This window comes from Salmo trutta, chromosome 11 (assembly GCF_901001165.1).
Source record: "Salmo trutta chromosome 11, fSalTru1.1, whole genome shotgun sequence".
In the NCBI taxonomy this organism is placed as follows: domain Eukaryota; kingdom Metazoa; phylum Chordata; class Actinopteri; order Salmoniformes; family Salmonidae; genus Salmo; species Salmo trutta.
Window position 1 is genome coordinate 7,721,333 of NC_042967.1, and position 26,593 is coordinate 7,747,925.

Consider the following 26,593-nt stretch of genomic DNA (forward strand, 5'->3'; position numbering starts at 1 on the left):
CACAGAGGATGGTGGGCGACCCCCCTGGTGGTTGTCTTTCAGGAGGTCTGTCTTCTTCAGGGTCTCGCCTAATGCCTGGTGACTGGGTTCATAGAAGTCCTGGACCTGTGTCTAGCCTTCCTCAGTTACCTCATGGTTACCCCACCAATACAGACAGGGTAAGGATGGGCGTTCACCACGAGATGTACCTTGCTTATAACACAGCACACAATCCTAACACCCAAACAACGACAAGAGGTCAAGGAGGGAGCTCAAAGACTAACCACCTGAGGGCAGTGGCTCCTGCTTCTACCACCTCTGGTGTCATTGGGTCACAACGTGGGAGGCTGAGCATTAGGACAGACGCAGACAAGCCGTACGCCTGCCCCACGTGTGGGAAGCGCTTTACTGAGGCGAACTATGTGAAGAAGCACCAGACCGTTCACACCAAGGAGAGGCCCTTCAAGTGCAAACTATGTCACAAGAGCTTCTCCTTCCTGACTAACCTTACCAGACATAGGAGTGTCCACAAAGGAGAGAAATCGTAGCAGTGTGGCTTGAGTTTTATGCAGGGGATATCTGAGAACCATTCTTTAGCTGACATGACCAAAAGTATGTGGACACCTGCTGGTCGAACATCTCATTCCAAAATCATGGGCATTAATATTGGTATCCCCTTTGCTGCTCTAACAGCCTCCACTCTTCTGGGAAGGCTTTCCACTACATGTTGGAACATTGCTGCAGGGACTTCCTTCCATACAACCACAAAATAATTAGTGAGATCGGGCACTGATGTTGGGCAATTATGCCTGGCTCGCAGTCGGCGTTCCAATTCCTCCCAAAGGTGTAAGATAGGGTTGAGGTCAGGGCTCTGTGCAGGCCAGTCAAGTTCTTCCACACCGATCTCAACAAACCATTTGTTTATGGACCTCGCTTTGTGCACAGGGACGTTGTCATGCTGAAACAGGAAAGGGCCTTCCCCAAACTGTTGCCACAAACTTGGACGCACAGAATCGTCTAGAATGTCATTGCATGCTGTAGCGTTAAGATTTCCCTTCAATGGTACTAAGGGGCCTAGCCCAAACCATGAAAAACAGCTCCAGACCATTATTCCTCCTCCACCTAACTTTACAGTTGGCACTATGGATTCGGGCAAGTAGGGTCCTCGTGGCATCTGCCAAACCCAGATTTGTCGGTCGGACTGCCAGATGGTGAAGCGTGATTCATCACTCCAGAGAATGCATTTCCTCTGCTCCAGAGTCCAATGGCGGGCAGCTTTACACCATTCCAGCCGACTTTGGCATTGCGCATGGTGATCTTAGGCTTGTGTGCGGCTGCTCGGCCATAGAAACCCATTTCATGAAGCTCCCGACGAACAGTTCTTGTGCTGACGTTGCTTCCAGAGGCAGCTTGGAACTGGGTAGTGAGCGTTGCTACCGACGATTTTTACACGCTACGCGCTTCAGCAGTCCAGTTCTGTGAACTTGTGCGGCCTACCACTTCGCGACTGAGCCATTGTTCCTACTAGACTTTTCCACTTCAAAATAACAGCATTTACAGTTGACCGGGGCAGCTATAGCATGGCAGAAATTTGACAAACATACTTGTTGGGAAGGTGGCATCCTGTGACGGTGCAACATTGAAAGTCACTGAGCTCTTCAGTAAGGTCATTCCACTACCAATGTTTGTTTATGGTGTGAGCAGACCAAGTACTTTGAAGCTGCTCTAAAGCGGAAAGGTGGAATAAACAAGTCGGGAGCAGGTTTTCTTACATTGAACAAAGTTCTCTATTGATGTCTTTCTTTCTTATCAAACAATCCCACACAATCAAGGATGATCTCACAAGGAAAACAGAAATCTTCTTCTTTACAGGAACAAGGAACACAACTTTTAACTATAACATAATTACGGGTGTGTCACCGCCTTAACTATCCGTTCGTGGAGAGCTCCCTTCGGGTGGTGGTGCGGATCCGTGGTTGCCATTCCCAAGAGGTCGTTTGTCCTCTTCTTCTCCCTCCCGTCCGCTAGGTCCTCACATTTTTTCTCCAGTCTCCCCCACTGCCAGTTCCCTTCTCTCTCTTATAGGGGGAAGAGAATAGGTCATTAGTACCGTCAGCTGTGCTTAATTCCCTCTGATCACCTTGACTCACATGCCGGGCTGGGCTACTATCCGTGGGACCAGCCTGTCCCCTGGTGGTCCTTCCACATACCTCTCCCCTCAGGACTGGACAGGATGGCTGGAGCCAGACGCGCCATCTTGGTCGCATCGGGACAATGCGTCCGCATTCCCGTTCCTTGATCTGGCCCTGTGGATGAGATGGAAAGAGAATGGCTGTAATGCAAGAAACCATTTGTCTGTTCTGTTGTTATTGTTTCTCTTACCGGCCATCCACGTGAGGGGAGCATGGTCAGTAACGAGGGTGAACCTACGCCCGTGTAGGTAGTACCGGAGATACTCGAGGGCCCACTTAATGGCTAGGGCCTCTTTCTCTACAGTAGCATATCTTCGTTCCCGATCACGGAGCTATCTACTTATGAAGAGAATAGGCCTCTCTGCTTCGCCTTCACCCTGAGCTAGGACGGCCCGAGCCCCGTATCTGAGGCGTCTATCTGCACAGTGAACTCTTGGGAGAAGTCAGGAGCCTGCAGGACGGGATCAGAGCACAGGCTATCTTTTATCAACTGGAAGTTGTCTTCCGTCTCATCCTTCCACGCTACACAGTTTGGCAGGTTTTTCTTAATGAGGTTTATGAGGGGGGATGGCAATGGTTACATATCCTGGGATGAAACTGCGATAATATCCCGTTATCCCCAAAAAGGCTCGGACGTCCCACTTCGTCTGGGGCCGAGGCCAGTCCCGAATTGCCCTGGTATTTTCTGCCTGTGGGCATATTTTTCCATTCCCCATGCTGTATCCCAGTTATTCCGCTTCGGACAGACCCAGGCAGCATTTTTTTGGATTGGCTGTCAGCCCTGTAGCCTCCAGGCTCACAAGCACCGCAGTCGCAGGGGGTGGTTATCCCAGTCCTCACTGTGGATGACCACATCATCTATGTACGCCGCTGAGTACTCTTGATGGGGCCGTAGAATGGCGTCCATGAGGCGTTGGAAAGTCGCCGCAGCCACATGCAGTCCAAAGGACATGCTCACATACTTAAAAAGCCCCTCCAGTGTGGCGAAGGCAGTCTTTGGGCGGTCCTCCGGAACCACCGGCACTTGCCAATATCCTTTCGTCAGGTCCAGGGGGGTGATGAACTTGGCCTTTCCCAAGCGCTCTAAGAGTTCATCCACGCGGGGCATGGGACACGCGTCAATCGTAGAGATGGCGTTTACGCCCCTAATGTCATTGCAGAGCCTCATACTACCATCGGGTTTGGGGACTATGGGACTGGGACTGGACCACTCGCTCGTAGATGGCTCGATCACCCTCATCCTCAGTATCTCCCTTACCTCGTTCTTAGCGATGACTCAGCGTGCCTCAGGAATCCTGTAAGGCCAGATATGCACCTTCTTGCTGGGTTCGGTGTGATATGGTGAAACAGGACATCTGTTTGTCCTGGGAAGGGAGAGAATACCCTGCCAAATTGCATAATCAGCTTGTCTAGCCATCTCGACTGCTCCGGCAGGAGAGTTTGGCCATGGCGCACCTGTAGCGGGGCCTCCTCTTTTTCCTTGTCCTCCACTGCCATCAAAGCCACACCCTCCTCTCTTCCATGGTACTTCTTCAGCAGGTTGATATGATAGAGTTGGACCTTCTTCCTCCTGTCAGGTTGCTTGATGCGGTGTCATGACGTTGCCCTCTTTGGGTACAGCGAGCACAGTTGACCCCCTCCCTCTGCACCAGCCCTTTTCTATGCACCATCCCCCGACCTCTATACTCCTGACACCAGGCTCTGTAAGAAGAGGTCGTAAATTCCTATGAGGAGATTCTCTCCTCATGGCCCCAGTATAGAGACAGAGTAAGTTTTCATAGACCACACAAAGGAATTTCTTCTACCTCACAGAACTTGACAACCGAACAATATTCAGGTTCTGGAGAAGGTATAAAAGATCGGTGAAGAATCCAGCTATGAACTGGTCCGTTTGGTACAATTTTGTGAAACTCATGAGAGACAATACGGCCACATTACCATAATCATGTTTATACAATAGCCTCAGCTATGAGACTTACATCTAAATGGTTGTATAAAATGAATGAATAAGGATGGAACTGTTTGTGAAATTGTGTAATGTGATTTTGGACTGTTTAACCTGTTGGGGCTAGGGGGCAGTATTTACACGGCCGGATAAAAAACGTACCCGATTTAATCTGGTTACCAATCCTACCCAGTAACTAGAATATGCATATACATTATATATGGATAGAAAACACCCTAAAGTTTCTAAAACTGTTTGAATGGTGTCTGTGAGTATAACAGAACTCATTTGGCAGGCAAAAACCTGAGAGATTCCTTTACAGGAAGTGGCCTGTTTGACCATTTATTTGCTTTCTTTGACATCTCTTCCAAAAACTCAGGATCTCTGCTGTTACGTGACACTTCCCACGTCTCCAATGGGGTCTCAGAGCCCGGGAAAAACCTGAATGACGTAATTCAAAGCCCTGGCTGAAACACAGGAGCGCTTTTGCTAAGTGGTCTATCAGAGGACAAAGGACTTCATGCTCGTGCACTGTCCGCCCCCGTCTTTTTGTTTTTCCCTCTGTTTACAGACAGGCAGATTCCCGGTCGGAATATTATCGCTTTTCTACGAGATAAATTGCATAAAAATTGATTTTAAACAGCGGTTGACATGCTTCGAAGTACGGTAATGGAATATTTAGAATTTTTTTGTCACGTTATGCGCCATGCGCGCGACTGTGATTTACCATTCTGATAGTGTCTAGAACGCACAAACAAAACGTCGCTGATGGAACATAACGATGGATTATTTGGGACCAAACCTACATTTGTTATTGAAGTAGAAGTCCTGGGAGTGCATTCTGACGAAGAACAGGAAAGGTAAGACCATTTTTCTTATAGGAAATATGATTTTGATGAAGGCTAAACTTGCCGGGTGTCTAAATAGCTAGCCCGTGATGGTTGGGCTATGTACTTAGAATATTGCAAAATGTGCTTCATCCGAAAAGCTATTTTAAAATCGGACATATCGAGTGCATAGAGGATTTCTGTATCTATAATTCTTAAAATAATTGTTATGCTTTTTGTGAACGTTTATCGTGAGTAATTTAGTAAATTGTTAGTAAATTCCCCGGAAGTTTGCGGGGGGTATGCTTTTTCTGAACGTCACATGCTAATGTAAAAAGCTGTTTTTTGATATAAATATGAACTTGATTGAACAGACATGCATGTATTGTATAACATAATGTCCTAGGTGTGTCATCTGATGAAGATCATCAAAGGATAGTGCTGCATTTAGCTGTGGTTTGGGTTTTTGTGACATTATATGCTAGCTTGAAAAATGGGTGTCTGATTATTTCTGGCTGGGTACTCTGCTGACATAATCTAATGTTTTGCTTTCGTTGTAAAGCCTTTTTGAAATCGGACAGTGTGGTTAGATTAACGAGAGTCTTGTCTTTAAATAGCTGTAAAATAGTCATATGTTTGAGAAATTGAAGTAATAGCATTTCAAACGTTTTGAAAATCGCGCCACAGGATTCAACTGGCTGTTACGTAGGTGGGACGATTTGGTGCCACCTAGCCCATAGAGGTTAATGAAGGAAACTCCAATTCCCTTTGGAGTCTAATTAAATCAGAGGACCGCCCATGAGCACAGTTATGGTCGGGCGTCATGGGACAGGCCCTTTTCTGCTCTTCCAAATAAAACCCCCACCTAGGTTTTCTATCACCAGACCGAGCTTACCTCAATTACGAGATGGCCAAGGTTTGACCATGCATTCCTCTTACTGAACTTTTAACCATACCACGTGGTTAAACTCTTAGACTATCGATACCGACAGAATAAGAACAAGTCTCTGATATAATTACTAGTCTGCAGCTAGGAATTCGGTATCATTGAACGCGAAGACCGACAACCGCCGAAACATCTGTCCTATAACGACATTAATGAATGTCACTCTGAACTACCCATTCTAACCACGACAGAGAGAGAGAGGGCGGACAGACTCTCCAACAGAAACAAACTTTTCAACAGAGATCCAGACGACACACTGAGCGTAAATATATATATTGATTGCAATTGTTCCCGAATGAGTGAGTGTTCATGTGCAAAGGATTAGCATTTCAATTGTTATAATTATCAACTCTGTAGTGCCTTCTCAGTTGACCGCCCACTCCTCTTTTGTCTAACAAGCCGCCATGCCGGTTTAGCCCACTAGGGCACATTCTCCTATAATTTCCGTGTAACCATATCTACTGTTTGTTATGCATTTGTGAATTACTTAGTTAGTAAATAAATGATTTTAAGACAATTGATGTATGGATGACTCATAGTGAAGACTGGGTTCGTGCAGATAACCAACAATTTACGACGTTTGGCTTGAGACTGACGTGAGGTAAAGAATACGTCATTAATCAGAAGACTAATTGATCAGATATTAAAATATCTGAAAGTTATATTAGGAAAATTATAACTTTGTAATCTGAATATTTTCCTTGGTGCCCCGACTTCCTAGTTAATTACAGTTACACGATTAATCAGTTTAATAACGTAATAATAATTACAGAGTGTTATTTGATAAATGAGTCTTCAGTTTTAATGATGCCAAAGACACGACAGCGGTAATTGACCAGTGAGACCCTTTCCGTTACCTCGTAGGGCCCACTCCACTGTGTCAGCAAGCAGTGTTTGGCCGTGGGCACGAGTATCCTTAACTTTCTCTCCCACGGTGAACTCCTTGGGTGCCGCTGACTTATCGTAGGCCCAGCCTTGAGTCTGTTGCGCCTTCTCCATATGCTCGTTTACCATGGGCCAGACTGCCGACAGGCGGTCCCGCATCAGGGGTAACATGTTCTATCATCGACCGGAATGGGCAGGGTTGGGCCTCCCAGGTCTCCTTGGCTAAGTCGAGGATCCCTCGACATGGTCTGCCGTACAGCAATTAGAACATGAAAAACCCTGTGGATGCCTGTGGTACTTCTCGCAGGTCAAATATTAAGTGGGGCAGAAGCATGTCCCAGTTTTTCCTGTATCTGGACACCACTCTTCTCAACATCCTTCCGCCCTTTTAACAACTCCCATGTAGATCGGTACGTTTCCACTAGAGGTCGACCGATTAATCGGAATGGCCGATTAATTAGGGCCGATTTCAAGTTTTCATAACAATCAGTAATCGGTATTTTTGGCAACCGATTTGCCAATAATTTTTTTTTTTAAACATAAATATTTTTTAACTAGGAAAGTCACGGCCTAGGAACAGTGGGTTAACTGCCTTGTTCAGGGGCAGAACGACAGATTTTTACCTTGTCAGCTTGGGGATTCAATCTTGCAACCTTACGGTTAACTAGTCTAACGCTCTAACCACCTGCTTTACATTGCACTCCACGAGGAGCCTGCCTGTTACGCAAATGCAGTAAGAAGCCAAGGTAAGTTGCTAGCTAGCATTTAACTTATCGTATAAAAAACAATCAATCAATCATAATCACTAGTTAACTACACATGGTTGATGATATTACTAGTTTATCTAGCCTGTCCTGCGTTGCATATAATCGATGCGGTGCGCATTCGCGAAAAAGGTTGCTCCAACTTGTACCTAACCATAAACATCAATGTCTTTCTTAAAATCAATACACAAGTATATATTTTTAAACCTGCATATTTAGTTAATATTGCCTGCTGACATGAATTTCTTTTAACTAGGCAAAATGTGTCACCTCTGCAACAGAGTCAGGGTATATGCAGCAGTTTGGGCTGCCTGGCTCGTTGCAAACTAATTTGCCAGAATTTTACGTAATTATGACATAACATTGAAGGTTGTTCAATTTAACAGGAATATTTAGACTTATGGATGCCACCCATTAGATAAAATACGGAACGGTTCCGTATTTCACTGAAAGAATAAACGTGATAGTTTCCGGATTCGACCGTATTAATGACCTAAGGCTCGTGTTTCTGTGTGTTATTATGTTATAATTAAGTCTATGATTTCATAGAGCAGTCTGACTGAGCGATGGTAGGCAGCAGCAGGCTCGTAAGCATTCATTCAAAACAGCACTTTACTGCGTTTTGCCAGCAGCTCTTCACAATGCATTGCGCTGTTTATGACTTCAAGCCTGTCAACTCCCAAGATGAGGCTGGTTTTACCGGTGTGAAATGGCTAGCTAGTTAGCGGGGTGCGCGCTAATAGCGTTTCAAACGTCACTCGCTCTGAGACTTGGAGTAGTTGTTTCCCTTACTCTGCATGGGTAACGCTGCTTCGAGGGTGGCAGTTGTCGATGTGTTCCTGGTTTGAGCCCAGGTAGGAGCGAGGAGAGGGACGGAAGCTATACTGTTACACTGGCAATACTAAAGTGCCTATAAGAACATCCAATAGTCAAAGGTATATGAAATACAAATCGTATAGAGGGAAATAGTCCTATAATTCCTATAATAACTACAACCTAAAACTTCTTACCTGGGAATATTGAAGACTCATGTTAAAAGGAACCACCAGCTTTCATATGTTCTCATGTTCTGAGCAAGGAACTTAAACGTTAGCTTTCTTACATGGCACATATTGCACTTTTACTTTCTTCTCCAACACTTTGTTTTTGCATTATTTAAACCAAATTGAACATGTTTCATTATTTCTTTGAGGCTAAATTGATTTTATTGATGTATAATATTAGGTTGAAATAGGTGTTCATTCAGTATTGTTGTAATTGTCATTATTACAAATAAATACAATTAAAAAAAATTGGCCGATTAAATCGGCATCGGCCTATTTTGGTCCTCCAATAATCGGTATCGGCGCTGAAAAATCATAATCGGTCGACCTTTAGTTTCCATGGCCTGGGCTATGTTGTCGGCTGACAACAGGTTTGTTTGCCCCATGACCCTTTTTAAGTCCATGGGTAATTCCCTCAAAATCTTGTCCACTACGAAAGTCTCTACGACATATCCTACTCCCTTTCCGGGTTCCAGTTACTGTTTCGTTAGTCATATGAGTGCGAAGATCTGGGCACGCACGGGTTGGTCGGCCATATAGGTCCATTGATGGAACTTTACAGCTCTATCTCGGGCGGCCAGCTGGTACCTGGACAGAATCTCGGTTTTTAGTCGCTCATAGTCAGCAGCTTCGCGGGGGTCCAGGTCATAGTAGGCTTCCTGGGCTGTCCCAGTCAAAAAAGGGGCTAACGCGCTCGCCCATTCTGTGGGGGGCCACTCTTCCAAGGTGGCCGTCCTTTCGAACATCATGATGAAAGCCTCAATATCATCCTCATTTGAGAGGTAAGATGACGTGAGCGGCCACTCTCGGCTTCACTCTTGGTTATTCTTGTCGGCTCAGCTGTTGTTGCATGAGTTCAATGGTTGTCTGCTGTGCCGTGATCAACTGTTGTAGTAGAGCATTATCCAACTTTCTTGAATGGTTCCTCTGTGTCGACAGGTAGATTTTTGTTTTCCTCACTTATCCTTGTGTAACTCATCCACCTGGTGCCTGCATTCTCCACCAATGTGAGCGGACCAAATACTTGAGGCTGCTCTAAAGCGGAAAGGTGGAATAAACGAGTCAGGAGCAGGTTTTCTTAAATTGAACAAAGTTCTCTATTGAGGTCTTTCTTTCTTCTCAAACAATCCCACACAATCAAGGATGACACAAATCTTATTTTTTAGAAGAACAAGGAACACAAGGTGAGTAACTTAACTATAACATAAATGGCGGGTGTGTCACTGCCTTAACTATATGTTTGTAGAGAGCTCCCTTCGGGTGGTGGTGCGGATCCATGGTTGCCATTCCCAAGAGGTAGTTTGTCCTCTTCTTCTCCCTCCTGTCTGGTAAATCCTCTCCTTTGGAGAAGCAATCACTTTTTTTCTCCTCCAGTCTCCCCCACTGCCGGTTCCCTCCTCTCTCTTATAGGGGGAAGAGAATAGGTCATTCATACCGTCAGCTGTGCTTAATTGCCTCTGATCACCTTGACTCACATGCCGGACTGGGCTACTATCCGTGGGACCAGCCTGCCCACTGGTGGTCCTTCCACAATGGAGATTGCATGGCTGTGTGCTCGAAGTTATACACCTGTCAGCAACGGGTGTGGCTGAAAAAGCCGAATCCACTAACTTGAAGGGGTGTCCACATACCTTTGTATATATAGTGTATCTTACAAGAGCTTCTCCTTCTTGAGTATCCTTATCAGACACAGGATTGTCCACATTGGGGAGAAATCGTAGCAGTGTGGCTTGAGTTTTATTGGTATTGGTATTTTATTAGGATCCCCATTAGCTTTTGAAAAGCATCAGGTTCTTTTCCTGGGGTCCACACAAAATATGACACAATACAGAACATTAATAGAGAAGAACAGCTCATGGACAGAACTACATTCTTTTAAAACGTCACACAGACTACATATGAGTACATACACACAAAATATCTAGGTCAAATAGGGGAGAGGCGCTGTGCCATGAGATGTTCATTAATCTGTTTTTTTTAAAAACAGGTTTGCTGTTCACTTGAGCAATTTGAGATGGAAGAGAGATCCATGCAATCATGGCTGTATATAATACTGTATGTTTCTTTAATTTGTTCTGGATTTAGGACTGAAAGGACCCCTAGTGGCATGTTGGGTAGGCTAAGTGTGTGTGTCAGAGCTATGTGTAAGTGGACAATGCAAAGACTTTTGAATTTTCAACACATTGTTTCTTATGAAAAAAAGTGACGCAGTCACTTTTAGCCAAGAGAGACTGGTGTGTATAGTATTGATATTAGCCCTCTGATTACAGTGAAGGGCAAGACGTGCCGCTCTGTTCTGGGCCAGCTGCAGTTGTTCTGTGTGCTTTGCAGCACCTGACTGGGCAATAATCAAGATAAGATAAAACTACAGTTTTCTTTGTGGAGTGTGGTGTCAAAAAAAGCAGAGCATTATCTTTATCATGGACAGATCTCTCTCCATCTTTACAACCACTCAATTAATATGTTTTGACCATGACAGTTTACTATATTTTTCTGGTTAGATAAATAAAATACAAAAATCCAAGGTGGCTTTTGGCAAACTCCAAGCGGGCTGTCATGTGCCTTTTACTGAAGAATGGCTTCTGTCTGGCCACTCTACCATAAAGGCCTGATTGGTGGAGTGCTGCAGAAATAATTGGTGGACTGCTGCAGAGGAACTCTGGAGCTCTGTCAAAGTGACCATCGGGTTCTTGGTCACCTCCCTGACCAAGTCCCTTCTTCCCCGATTGCTCAGTATGGCCAGGTGGCCAGCTCTAGGAAGAGTCTTGGTGGTTCCAAACTTCCATTTAAGAATGATTGAGTCCGCGGTGTTCTTGGGGTTCTTCAATGTCCTTCATTTTTTGGAACCCTTCCCCAAATCTGTTCCTCAACACAATCCTGTCTCAGAGCTCTACGGACAGTTCTTTCGACCTCATGGCTTGGTTTTTGCTCTGACATGCACTGTCAACTGTCAGACCTTATATAGACAGGTGTGTGCTTTTCCAAATCATGTCCAATCAATTGAATTTACCACAGGTGGACTCCAATCAAGTTGTAGAAACATCAAGGATGAATCAACATCCGGCGCTGACAGAGATGGCCGCCTCGCTTCGCGTTCTTAGGAAACTATGCAGTATTTTGTTTTGTTATGTATTATTTCTTACACCGTTACCCCAGGAAATCTTAAGTCTTATTACATACAGCCGGGAGGAACTATTGGATATAAGAGCAACGTCAACTTACCAACATTATGACCAGGAATACGACTTTCCCGAAGCGGATCCTCTGTTTGGTCCACCACCCAGGACAATGGATCGGATCCCAGCAGGCGACCCAAAACAACGGCTCCGCAGAAGGGGCAGATGGAGCGGTCTTCTGGTCAGGCTCCGTAGATGGGCACATCGCCCACCGCTCCCGAGTATACTACTTGCCAATGTCCAGTCTCTTGACAACAAGGTAGACGAAATCCGAGCAAGGCTTGCCTTCCAGAGAGACATCAGAGATTGCAACATTCTCTGCTTCACGGAAACATGGTTCACTCGGGATACGTTATCAGAGTCGGTACAGCCACCTGGTTTCTTCACGCATCGCGCTGACAGAAACAAACATCTCTCTGGTAAGAAGAAGGGCGGGGGTGTATGCCTTATGATTAACGAGTCGTGGTGTGATCATAACAACATACAGGAACTCAAGTCATTTTGTTCACCTGATCAAGAATTCCTTACAATCAAATGCCGACCGCATTATCTACCAAGAGAATTCTCTTAGATTATAATCACAGTCGTGTATATCCCCCCCCAAGCAGACCCCTCGACGGCCCTGAAAGAACTTCATTGGACTCTATGTAAACTGGAAACCACATATCCGAGGCTGCATTTATTGTAGCTGGGGATTTTTAAAAGGCTAATCTGAAAACAAGGCTCCCTAAATTTTATCAGCATATCGAATGCGCGACCCGGGCTGGCAAAATCCTGGATCATTGTTACTCTAACTTCCACGACGCATACAAAGCCCTCCCTCGCCCTCCTTTTGGCAAATCTGACCACGACTCCATTTTGTTGCTCCCAGCCTATAGACAGAAACGCCCATGCTCAGGTCTGTTCAACGCTGGTCCGACCGATCTGATTCCACGGTTCATGATTGCTTCGATCATGTGGACTGGGATATGTTCCGTATAGCGTCGAACAACAACATTGATGTATACGCTGATTCAGTGAGCGAGTTTATTAGCAAGTACATCGGTGATGTTGGACCCACGGCGACTTTTAAAACCTTCCCCATTGATGGCAGCATTCTCGCAAAACTGAAATTGCGAACCACTGCTTTTAATCAGGGCAAGGCGACCGGAAACATGACCGAACAAACAGTGTAGCTATTCCCTCCGCAAGGCAGTCAAACAAGCTAAGCGTCAGTATAGAGACAAAGTAGAGTTGCAATTCAACGGCTCAGCCACGAGAGGTATGTGGCAGTATCTACAGTCAATCACAGACTATAAACAGAAAACCAGCCCCGTCGAGGACCCCGATGTCTTGCTCCCAGACAAACTAAACAAGTTCTTTGCTCGCTTTGAGGACAATACAGCGCCACCGACATGGCCCGCTAACCAAAACCTGTGGGCTCTCCTTCACCGCAGCCAACGTGAGTAAAACATTTACATTTTAATCATTTAGCAGACGCTCTTATCCAGAGCGACTTACAGTAGTGAATTTATACATTTCATTTCACAATTTTTTTTGTTGTTGTACTGGCCCCCCATGGGAATCGAACCCACAACCCTGGCGTTGCACACGCACCATGCTCTACCAACTGAGCCACATGGAAGACTAACGTGTTAACCCTCGCAAGGCTGCCGGCTCAGACTGCATCCCTAGCCGTGTCCTCTGAGCATGCGCAGACCAGCTGGCTGGTGTGTTTACGGACATATTCAATCAATCCCTATCCCAGTCTGCTGTTCCCACATGCTTCAAGAGGGCCACCATTGTTCCTGTTCTCAAGAAAGCTAAGGTAACTGAGCTAAATGACTATCGCCCCGTAGCACTCACTTCCGTCATCATGAAGTGCTTTGAGAGACTAGTCAAGGATCATATCACCTCCACCCTACCTGACACCCTAGACCCACTCCAATTTGCTTACCGCCCAAATAGTTCCACAGACGACGCAATCGCAATCACACTGCCCTAACCCATCTGGACAAGAGGAATACCTATGTAAGAATGCTGTTCATCGACTACAGCTCAGCATTTAACACCATAGTACCCTCCAAACGCATCATTAACCTCTATGGGACCGGCGGGACGAATTCGTCCCACCTACGTAACAGCCAGTTGAATCCAGTGGCGCGATTTTTAAAACGTTTGAAATACTATTACTTCAATTTCTCAAACATATGACTATTTTACAGCTATTTAAAAACAAGACTCTCGTTAATCTAACCACACTGTCCGATTTCAAAAAGGCTTTACAACGAAAGCAAAGCATTAGATTATGTCAGGAGAGTGCCCAGCCAGAAATAATCAGACACCCATTTTTCAAGCTAGCATATAATGTCACAAAAACCCAAACCACAGCTAAATGCAGCACTAACCTTTTATAATCTTCATCAGATGACACACCTAGGACATTATGTTATACAATACATGCATGTCTGTTCAATCAAGTTCATATTTATATCAAAAAACAGCTTTTTACATTAGCATGTGACGTTCAGAAAAAGCATACCCCCCGCAAACTTCCGGGGAATTTACTAACAATTTACTAAATTACTCACGATAAACGTTCACAAAAAGCATAACAATTATTTTAAGAATTATAGATACATTACTCCTCTATGCACTCGATATGTCCGATTTTAAAATAGCTTTTCGGATGAAGCACATTTTGCAATATTCTAAGTACATAGCCCAGCCATCACGGGCTAGCTATTTAGACACCCGGCAAGTTTAGCCTTCACCAAAATCACATTTCCTATAAGAAAAATGGTCTTACCTTTCCTGTTCTTCGTCAGAATGCACTCCCAGGACTTCTACTTCAATAACAAATGTAGGTTTGGTCCCAAATAATCCATCGTTATATCCAAACAGCGGCATTTTGTTCGTGCGTTCTAGACACTATCAGAATGCTAAATCACGGTCGCGCGCATGGCGCAGAACGTGACAAAAAAATTCTAAATATTCCATTACCGTACTTCGAAGCATGTCAACCGCTGTTTAAAATCAATTTTTATGCAATTTATCTCGTAGAAAAGCGATAATATTCCGACCGGGAATCTGCAATTAGCTAAACAGCCGAAGGAAAATACTCCACGGGGTCGAATCGCGCATGCGCCTAATTCTATTGTCCTCTGATGAGACACTTGGAAAAGGCGATTCTGTGTTTCAGCCTGAGGCTGCCTCGTCATCGTTCAGGTTTTTCCCGGGTTCTGAGAGCCTATTGGAGCCCTAGGAATTGTCACGTTACAGCTAAGATCCTGACTCTTCAATAAACAGAAGCAAGAACAACAACACCTTGTCAGACAGGGTACTTCCTGCATGAAACCTTCTCAGGTTTTTGCCTGCCATAGGAGTTCTGTTATACTCACAGACACCATTCAAACAGTTTTAGAAACTTTAGGGTGTTTTCTATCCAAACCTGAACAATAATATGCATATTCTATTCTGAGTTGGTGTAGGAGGCAGTTAAAAATGGGCACATATTTTTTCCAAAATTCTCAATGCTGTCCCCTAGCCCGTAGAGGTTAAGCTCGAGACCCTGGGTCTCGACCCTGCCCTGTGCAACTGGGTCCTGGACTTTCTGACGGGATGCCCCCAGGTGGTGAGGGTAAGAAACAACATCTCCACCCCGCTGATCCTCAACACTGGGGCCCCACAAGGGTGCGTTCTCAGCCCTCTTCTGTACTCCCTGTTCACCCATGACTGCGTGGCAATGCACGCCTCCAACTCAATCATCAAGTTTGCAGACGACACTACAGTGGTAGGCTTGATTACCAACAATGACGAGACGGCTTACAGGGAGGAGGTGAGGGCCCTTGGAATGTGGTGTCAGGAAAATAACCTCACACTCAATGTCAACAAAACAAAGGAGATGATCGTGGACTTCAGGAAACAGCAGAGGGAGCAGCCCCCTATCCGACGGTACAGTAGTGGAGAAGGTGGAAAGTTTTAAGTTCCTTGGCGTACACATTATGGACAAACTGAAATGGTCCACCCACACAGACAGCGTGGTGAAGAAGGCACAACAGCGCCTCTTCAACCTCAGGAAGCTGAAGAAATTTGGCTTGTCACCATAAACACTCACAAACTGTTAGATGCACAATCGAGAGCATCCCGTCGGGCTGTATCACCACCTGGTACAGCAACTGCTCCGCCCACAACCGTAAGGCTCTCCAGAGGGTAGTGAGGTCTGTACAACGCATCACCGGGGGAAAACTACCTGCCCTCCAGGACACCTACACCACCCGATGTCACAGGAAGGCCAAAAAGATCATCAAGGACAACAACCACTCGAGCCACTGCCTGTTCACCCCGCTATCATCCAGAAGGCGAGGTCAGTACAGCTGCATCAAAGCTGGAACCGAGAGACTGAAAAACAGCTTCTATCTCAAGGCCATCAGACTGCTAAACAGCCATCACTAACATTGAGTGGCTGCTGCCAACATACTGACTCAAATCTCTAGCCACTTAATAATTAAAAATTGGATGTAATAAATGTATCACTAGTCACTTTAAACAATGCCACTTTGTATAATGTTTACATACCCTACATTACTCATCTCATATGTATATACTGTACTCTATACCATCTACTGCATCTTGCCTATGCCGTTCGGCCATCGCTCATCCATATATTTATATGTACATATTCTTATTAATTCCTTTACACTAAGGTAGTTGTTGTGAAATTGTTAGATTACTTGTTAGATATTACTGCATGGTCGGAACTAGAAGCACAAGCATTTCGCTACACTCGCATTAACATCTGCTAACCGTGTGTATGTGACCAATAAAATTTGATTTGATCAATGGAAACAGGATGCTCCTGAGCTCAATTTCGAGTCTCAGAGCAAAGGGTGTGCATACTTATGTAAATAAGGTATCTGTTTTTTATGTTTAATACATTTGAAAAAAATCAAAAAAATATGTTTTCACTTTGTCATTATGGGGTATTGTGTGTAGATTGATGAGGAAAATTGTTCATTTAATCAATTTTAGAATAAGCCTGTAACGTAACAAAATGTGGAAAAAGTGAAAGGGTCTGAATACTTTCCGAATGCACTGTACATAGATACAGGCTTTGTTTAATGCCAGTGGCAGGTCATTAGTAAAAATAGAAAAGAGTAGAGGCCCAAGAGAGCTGCAATGCGGTACAACGCACTTTACATGTTTAAAGAGCCACTGAACACTCCGATTGGCACGTGTGCTTTTATGCTGCTCATTAGAAAAACTAGATTTCAGTCTTGGAGGCGTTTCCTGACCGATTCCGCATTTGATTAATGATGTTTGTCCCCCATTAGACACTGTAGATGTGGAAGTCTATTTCACTTCTTCAAAATCTTCAGAATGAATCTAAGATAACTCAAGAAATCTTGTCATTTATTTTGACATTTTTGCCGAAGATGTTTCAGTTACACAATTTTACATCTAACTAAGGTGTTTGGTGCAGTATTTCTCAAGTAAAAAAAATGTGTGACAAGTTGTCTTGAAGTAACGTCGACTTTGTTTACACTTTTATTTATGTTCCAAACTCCGTTTTAGACAAGACTGACTTCATGAACAAAATGATCCTATTTACACTTTGTAGTCAATTGACATTAGAATAACTGTTTCTGAATCATATTGATGCCATATAGGCCGTTTTCAAAGGGATTCGTTGCTTTTGGATTCAATTTAGCCTGCCAAGGCCGCACAGTAGCCTAATCAGTGGCATATCATCAATGTTTTAGTCAAATATAACCTTTGAAAGCAGCAAAAACCGCCAACAGACATTTCCCTTTTTTTCTGTATTTTGGAAGTTATTTTTGTCTAGCTTCTGTGAAAGGTTAGAACTCCGGTGCGATGCCCATTGAATGAAAGGTGTCAAACTCTGGGAAGCCTGTTTAGGAACATCAAGTTATTTATAAAATACTAATTGTTTTCCGTTTATGATTTTGTTAAAAATATATATATATTCCACTTTGGACCTAACTGTCAACAACCCCTGCTGTGGCCCTTTCCCTTATAGCCCTCCCATGACATTGGGTACAGAGCAGGTTCTAGCCTTTTGGGGTCCCTAAGCGAAATCTGGTTAGGGAGGCCCCTCTTCTTGACAGCAGAAATTCTATAGATTTTGCCATGGAGCGTAGAGAAAATTACGCTGTTTTAAAGCAAGTTTTCTGCAGTTCTACACATTTTACAATGGGGTGGAGAATCATTTTTGCAATTGTATAACAAATTTCATGTAATTCTACTCATTTTGCCATGTGGCAGAGATAAATATTTGCAGTTTTAAAGCACATTTCCTGCAATTCTACACATTTTGCCAAGACTTATGCCATGTTAATGATATCTGAGTGAGAGACTAACAAAATCAACGAGTGCCCCCTGGAGGTCAGGGCCCCTGGGCATGTGCCCTGTGTGCCCAGTCGGTATTAGGCCATGATTGCTAGAAGTTTAGAAAACTGGCTAGACTAAAACCTTTGGTGTAAAGTGCTTAAGTAAAAATACTACTTAAGTCGTTTTTTGGGGTATCTGTACTTTACTATTTATATTTTTGACAACTTTTACTTTTACTCCACTACATTCCTAAAGAAAATAATGTAATTTTTACTCCTTACATTTTACCTGACACCCAAAAGTACATTTTGAATGCTTAGTAGAACAGGAAAATTGTCCAGTTCATGCACTTATCAAGAGAACATCCCTGGTCATCCCTACTGCCTCTGATCTGGCAGACTCACTAAACACAAATGCTTCGTTTGTGAATTTTGTCTGAGTTTTGAACTGTGCCCATGGCTATCCGTAAATAAAAAAACAAGAAAATCGTTTTGTCTGGTTTGCTTATTAATAAGACATTTTACTTTTGATACTTAAGTACGTTTAAAACCAAATACTTTTAGACTTTTACGCAAGTAGAATTTTACTGGGTGACTTTCACTTGAGTCATGTTCTTTTAAAGTATCTTTACCTTTACTCAAGTATGAAAATTGGGTACTTTTTCCACCACTGACTAAAACTCAAAAAATGGTTAGCCGACATGGCTTATTGAATGACTGTCAGTGCCTGACAAAACAAGTGAAAAACTGCTGATGCCAACCAAATGTTTAACATGTCCCTTTTTCTGTATTCTACTATTCCAACCCTCAACAGTAAGTTGAGAGCCTGACGGAGTAACTTTTTCCGCAAGTCACTTATGCCTGGAGCCGGCCCCGACTAGTAGGTAGGTGTTGCCCATAATAAAATCTTGTTTCCTCGGTCAACTTTCATCTCCTACAATTGTTATGCGTATTACTAACCACGTTCCCATCCACAGTTTATGTGCGATAAAGTCATAACGTATAAAACAAAATCACGACAGCTGTGATGGTAACAGGACGTTTTGGTAGAATTGTTTAATAAATGCCGACAAATCTTTTTTGTTGTTGTTATTTAACCTTTGTTTAACTAGGCAAGTCACTTAAGAACAAACTATTATTTACAATGACGGCCTTCCCCGGCCACCACGGCGCTGGGCCAATTGTGCGCCGCCCTATGGGACTCCCAATCACGGCCGGATGTGATGCAGCCTGGTAGTAACGCCTCTTGACGCCTCTTGCACTGAGATGCAGTGTCTTAGACTGTAATGTGTTCTTTCGACAAGGATCTTTTTGTGTTTGTAAAATGTATTATGCGAGAAATGGCAGTGGAAACACCTTTATGCGCAACTATTGATATAATAACCATCATATCGAAGTAAATTTGGAGTCCCGCTATGATGCTGTGTGGTCCTCCAACTACGACTCGGGAAAACATGCAGTTTATTAGGCTACAGATGAAATAATGTATGAACTTCACAGGGTGGTTAAAGTGCACGGTGATCTTGATGCTTTTTTCCAATAAATATCGAGGGTCTGATTCTGGTGACTTGATGATCGATGCTTGACAATATTCTAGCTCTTATCCATAATAATTGAATCATGTAGCCTAGACTACCCGCACAGCCTTCCCGCACTGTATCTGCGAGCTGTTGGCTAGGGCGCACGTGCCAAGACCAGAGTAGGCACAGTTGCGATTTAACACAACAGTTTTTGTGACAAATCAGTAGATTTTTATTCGGTACATGAAAACATAACTTCTAAAATTATTTGTATGTGCACAACGTGATCACGCAGAGCCTTTCATCCGCATCAAGTCGTTTTGATGGAAACATCTCTTGTGGGAAAATGTGCACATTGTTTTTATGCAGATGTTAGATTATTCGCATGAAAATCTGTTGCCAATTGGGTGGAAACCTAGATATTGTTATGAATCCCTCATGGCTGTAGCAAACATTGCCACTCAATCATTTACGTACTCAGCCACACAAGTCACACACTCAAAGTTGGCTGTATTTATACTGATCTACACTCCCCTAGTATTTATTTGGACAGTGAAGCTAAAACTTTTAATTTGGCTCTATTTCCAGAATTTTGGATTTGAGGTCAACTGTTTCATGTGAGGTGACAGTACAGAATGTCACCTTTTATTTGAGGGTATTTTCATAACTACAGTGTCTTCAGAAAGTATTCATACCCTTTGACTTTTTCCAAATGTTGTTACAGCCCGAATTTAACATTTATTAAATTGAGATTTGTTGTCACTGGCCTACACAATAACCCATAATGTCAAAGTGGAATGATGTATTCCGTAATTTTTATAAATTAATACAAAATTAAAAGCTGAAATGTATTGAGTCAATAAGTCCCTTTTTTGGAAAGCCTAAATAAATTCATGAGTAACCAAAAAAAAGCTTAAAAAGTCACATAATAAGTTGCATGGTTTTTGTATCCCACACATACAAATAATTGTAAGGTCCCTCAGTCAAGCAGTGAATTTCAAACACAGATTCAACCACAAAGACCTCACAAAGGGCACTATTGGTTAAAAAAAAGAAGACATTGAATATCCCTTTGAGCATGGTGAAGTTATTAATTACACTCTGGATGGTGTATCAATATACACAGTTAATACAAAGATACAGGTGTCCTTCCTAACTCAGTTGCCGGAGACGAAGGAAACTGCTCAGGGATTTCAGCATGAGGCCAATGGTGACTTTAAAACGGTTACAGAGTTTAATGGCTGTGATAGGAGAAAACTGAGGATGGATCAATGTTACGTGAATTAAGTTATCAATGTTCTTAAACCGAACTTCAATTAAACTAATGTCTGCCCCCCCCCCCCCCCCCAGATTCTGGTTAAATGACGCAGACGGAGAACCAGCCCACAATGGTCAAAACGTTTATTTATGAGAGCGCTGAAATCCTTACAATGTACAAAGCCTTTTATATTAACACACACACACACACACACACACACACACACACACACACACACACACACACACACACACACACACACACACACACACACACACACACACCAGCAGAGAACTCCACCCCGCTTTAGGCGGCTGTATTTTTCCACAGTACACATACATTCCTTATCAAACCTTGCCACCTGTCTTCTAATCTCCTGCCAACTAAGCAGTTCCCAGGCCGTTGTTTCTCTCCCTAACTTAGGGAGGCATCTTCTCCTGTTCCTTTCCCAAGGTCGTCTTATCAACTCTGCCCTGCTCATTTTGAAGTGGTAACAGTGTCTTAGTTTTAAACAGTCTACTCACCCACAGCCATAGCCTTTATAATTTCTAATACATTTCAACAGGTTATATGGTTTCTGAGTGAAATCATTTAGTCAAACCTTTAATCATAGAATTTCCATTATAATCAACAACATTGTAGTTAACCCACAATACTAACCTAATTGTCAGAGTGAAAAGAAGGAAGCCTGTACAGAATATTCTCAAAACATGCATCCTGTTTGCGCTGTGTTGAATACAAAGTCTTATGTTTGTGGCAAATCTAATACAACAAATGACTGAGTATCACCATATTTTCAAGCATAGTGTTGGCTGCATCATGTTATGGGTATGCTTGTAATCGTTAAGGACTAGGGAGTTTTTTAGGATAAAAATGAAACGGCATAGAGCTAAGCACAGGCAAAGCCCTAAAGGAAAACCTGGATCAGTCTGCTTTCCACCACATACCAGGAGATTAATTTGCCTTTCAGCAGGCCAATAACCTAAAACACAAGGCAAAATCTACTCTTCACTGGAGTTGCTTACTAAGAAGACAGTGGAGGTTCCTGAGTGGCCGAGTTACAGTTTACTTAAATCTAATTGAAAACCTATGGCAGAGCATGAAGAATTTTTAAAAGAATAATGGGCAAATGTTGCACAATCCACGTGTGGAAAGCTCTACAGACATTTCCTTCGACCTCATGGCTTGGTTTTTGCTCTGACTTGCATTGTCAACTGTGGGACTTTATATAGACAGGTGTGTGCCAATCCAAACCATGTCCAATCAATTGAATTTACCACAGGTGGACTCCAATCAAGTTGTACAAACATCTCAAGGATGATCAATGGAAACAAGATGTACCTGAGCTCAATTTTGAGTCTCATAGCAAAGTTTCAAAATAAATAAGTTATTTCTGTTTTTTATGTTGAATAACTTTGCAAAAACCTGTTTTCGCTTTGTCATTAGGAGGTATTGTGTGTAGATTGATGAGGACAAAATGAATAAGGCTGTAACGTAACAAAATGTGGAAAAAGTCAAGGGGTCTGAATACTTTCCGAATGCACTGTAGGTAGGCCTACCTATGTTAGCACATGTTGAATGGAAAAATCCTGGTAAGTTGTTTTATGAGAAGGTGTTAAAGTTCACAGTTAGCTGAAAAGTACCAGTGGCTTGCCTTGGGCCCAAAGTGAGAGCAGGTCCGCCAGAACCATGGCCCGGTGAGACACGGGTGCTTCCCCGAGTAGATGGAAACAGAAAACTCTGATATGGAAATGCGCCATTAGTCTCTTGGGACCTCTCTTTTTATCTGCAAACAGAGGCTTTCACAGCTTTCCATATCGTAGGACAGAAAACATCTCAAAGACACAGGCTTCATTAGACTCCAAATTAGACATCACTGAATATTATGTTGCCATTATCTCTCTGTCCTCATAGTTTTCCCCTAGGGACTGGAACTGGAGAATCGTTTCATAATGTCCTCCCACAAAATGACCTGCCCTGTCCAGTCTACACTCTCCCTTTACTGACAGCTGGAGCGCAACAGCGCCTCTTCAACCTCAGGAGGCTGAAGCTAATTATTATGCTCACTCAGCTGTGCCTCACAAGTAATACAACAAACGATCTATTACGAGTGTGATCATATACCTAAAATGGTCTGAGAAGAACAACATTGGCAGGGTAATTCAAGCATTGCCAATATGCAGTGATAATGTATCGGGCCTATCGCACAAATCTCATTGCTACAGAACTTAATTGGTTAATGTTGCGGTAGATCTAGGCTTGCATTTAGACAAAGTGATCTTGACTCAGAAAAGGTTGGTGACGACTGGTGTAAAGTTAGTTGAGTTAGCTTACAAAGTAGCCTACTACTAGTACTGTAATACATCGTTGTTGTTTTTTTACATTTTCAAAATGTATTTACTTACGTGAATAGCTAACACTGCCTCTGTTTTTTGGGTCCTTACAAAAACGAAATAATGGGCAATCTTCAAGATATGTTCGGTGATAGCAAAGCACAGCCAGTAGCCATGTGGATGAATGGAGACTGGGCAAAAAGTGTGTACGTCACCAGAGCGGTTTAGAATGTGTTGCGACGTTTGACTTTACCAGCGTAATCCACTTTCAATTTCAATAAATATAAATCGCAAGATTGTCAGCCACACTTCATAACTTGAAAAGTAGCACTTGAAACCAGCATACGCAACAACTCTCTACAAAATGTGTCCTACCCGGACAGAAAACAGTGACACGCAGAACCCTTCTACGGGGCTATGGGGGAGGATTCTTGAACTGTAACATCCAATCAGAATCTTGCCCCTGGGAGCCAGTGGCCCATTCAAACCAATTTTGCAATATAAAATTCTCCAGACCTTCAAGGGAGGCGTGACAACGATGTGATTTCGAAGGTATGGCAATGCGAGACTATACTCATAGCAATCCCTCATTGCCCAATCAGAAGATGCTCCATAGCAGGGTGCTCATATCAGATTTCTTGATCCAACATCCTCTCACTCTGTATCTCTTAGTCAGTAGACATGGAGGAAGGGAAGCCTCATCTGCTGCTAGTCAAAGAGGAGACAATAGAAGATGAACCAGAGAGCATTGATCTGCTGAGTGGACTAAAGATGGGGGAGCAAGGTAAGGGAGAAATACATATAGCCTACATACAGTAATAGATCTTCAATTGGAATAGTGATGCACCTGGCTATTTATTCTTCATTCATAAAATGAAATCAACAAACTTGTGTTTACATACAAAAACACACAATGTATGAATTTGACCTGGTAATTGAAAAAAAAATTCACGTAGAGTTTTCTCTGCCATGTTTGTAAAGTCTATTTTTTAACCTCTTTCTGTAGGTGATAGGGTGGAATCTAACGGAGGAGACTGGGCGGCCATCTTGGATTCCCAGACCGGTGCAGCCAAGGGCCTGGGGGACGACATCACTGAGCAGGCCAGCACCAGAGGTGACATAGTGGAGGTCAGTGGATGGGACAGCGACCTCAACTCTGGGCTGGGGAACAACACTCTTAACCACAACCAGAAACAGACTGTCGAACCCAAAACAATAACCAAACTTAGTCTCCATGACTAGCTGAGACCAGGGCGAGGTATAGACTTTGTCTGCGGGGACGGGGAGGTTTTGGTATGCAGCGGAAGAGAACAGACACAGACTCGGCTAGCGATGCTCCGTCCAGCTCCTATAGTTGTGATTCAGAGAGACTGATGGCACCTCAGGTTACCCCCCTAACAATTTCTGCCTTCAGCCTGCCTTCTATAGGATCTATCAACTGGAACATGGACCCTGCGACTACACAGACACTCCCTGGCCTTCATCCTCCTCACACTCTCCTAATGTTAAACCAGACCTCAGACAATGCCAATGCCTCAACACTAAATGGCTACACAAGCCCATTGACAAATGACAGTACTAGTAAGGCTATCAGTAGATCCGGTGGCAAAGAGAAGCGCTTCATGTGTTCATTCTGTGGGAAAACCTTCTAGTTTCCCCAAACAAGTGGAGCTCCACCAGAGGATGCACACAGGAGAAATAGTTTGGCTGCCATCTTTATACCGGGCCAGTTTCTCCCAGTTTCCCAACCTGAAGAGGCACCAGAGAGTCCACACGGAAGAAATCTTACATCTGCCCTCAGTGTGAGAAGAGGTTCTCCCCCCAGCACCATCTGAAAATACACATGAAAGTCCACACGGGAGAAAGGCCGTTCGCATGTACACACTGCGCGGAAGAGTTTCTCAGAGAGGAGCTACCTCAGGATAGACCAGAAGAAAATGCACACGGCCCATGAATAGTAGTAATAGTAATAATAATGGTGCTTGCCTACGGAGCCGTGAGGGGAACGGCACCTCCGTACCTTCAGGCTCTGATCAGTCCCTACACCCAAACGAGGGCACTGCGCTCATCCACCGCTGGCCTGCTGGCCCCCCTACCTCTGAGGAAGCACAGTTCCCGCTCAGCCCAGTCAAAACTGTTCGCTGCTCTGGCACCCCTATGGTGGAACAAGCTCCCTCACGACGCCAGGACAGCGGAGTCAATCACCACCTTCCGGAGACACCTGCAACCCCACCTCTTTAAGGAATACCTAGGATAGGATGAAGTAATCCTTCTAATCCCCCCCCCCCTAAAATATTTAGATGCACTATTGTAAAGTGGTTGTTCCACTGGATATCATAAGGTGAATGCACCAATTTGTAAGTCGCTCTGGATAAGAGCGTCTGCTAAATGACTTAAATGTAAAATGTAAATGTTTTGCTCACATTGGCTGCGGTGAAGGAGAGCCCACATTAATTTTAAATATAGCTTTTCATACAGAATCTCTCACTTTAAAAAAAACAAGGGAGCTGGCAGTTCATAGGAGAGAGTCTTACACAGCTAGATGATGATGCAGTTCAGTAAAGGAGTAGCTTGATTGGAGTCGGCGTCGATGGTACAGCCAGGGAGGGAGACACATCAGTCAGACAAGCCTGGAGCTTTTCATCAAGCACCTCTGTCTCTACAGTTCACAGCTCCTCCTCCTCTGTAGGTAGGCTGGAACATCCACCACTGAATGTGTAGCCTCCATCTGGGTGATGCACCGGCAGCAATAAGTGCCTGAGAGACCACCACACCTGGGCAGTAATCGGCAACAGTCTCCTACGAGGCGAGCCTGTGTCATCCCCTCACACCACAGTCCACATCTTTCCATGTAGTACTAGTTTGTTTGTAGTTAACTCTGTTGGTTTTGGTTGTTTATTATGATGAGGCAGAGTAGATGATACGGTGATGGTTGGTGTGTCTTTAAAAATGCTTCACTGATGAAAAGTGACAACCCTGACCTGTTGGTTGATGCTGGTGTTTTATAATGAGGAAATGATAGTGCCTTAATTTGTTTTTACTTGACATGAAGTAGTGAAGATGTGTGTAATGTCGAACCTTTTCCAAAGTATTTTAACATTCATGTTATCAGAGTGAGGGTACCAGATTTACAGAAAAGGTAAAGTGTTACCATAGTGAGAAGTTATTCTACTTGTCACCTGTATTGTTTTGTGCAATAAAAGTAGGGGAGAGTGGGGTATGCTGAGCCATTTTTTACATTCAGCATTACTACGTCAAGGGAATTATAGTATTCTTTCTAACAAAGATATCTACATATATTTCATGATGTTGTGTATCCCTGAAAATAATCAGAATTCATGTAAATAGTACAGTTCTGAAAACATAGCTTGTCCAAAAAAGAAAGTGGTCTCTTGG

At 43.6% G+C, this 26,593-nt stretch overlaps 1 protein-coding gene across 1 annotated transcript in view; it reads left to right on the forward strand.

Moving 5' to 3' along the window:
• LOC115201881 (zinc finger protein GLI4-like) overlaps nt 1-26,593 on the forward strand; it is a 225,254-nt gene that overhangs the window by 175,989 nt on the left and 22,672 nt on the right. The window lies entirely within an intron of this gene.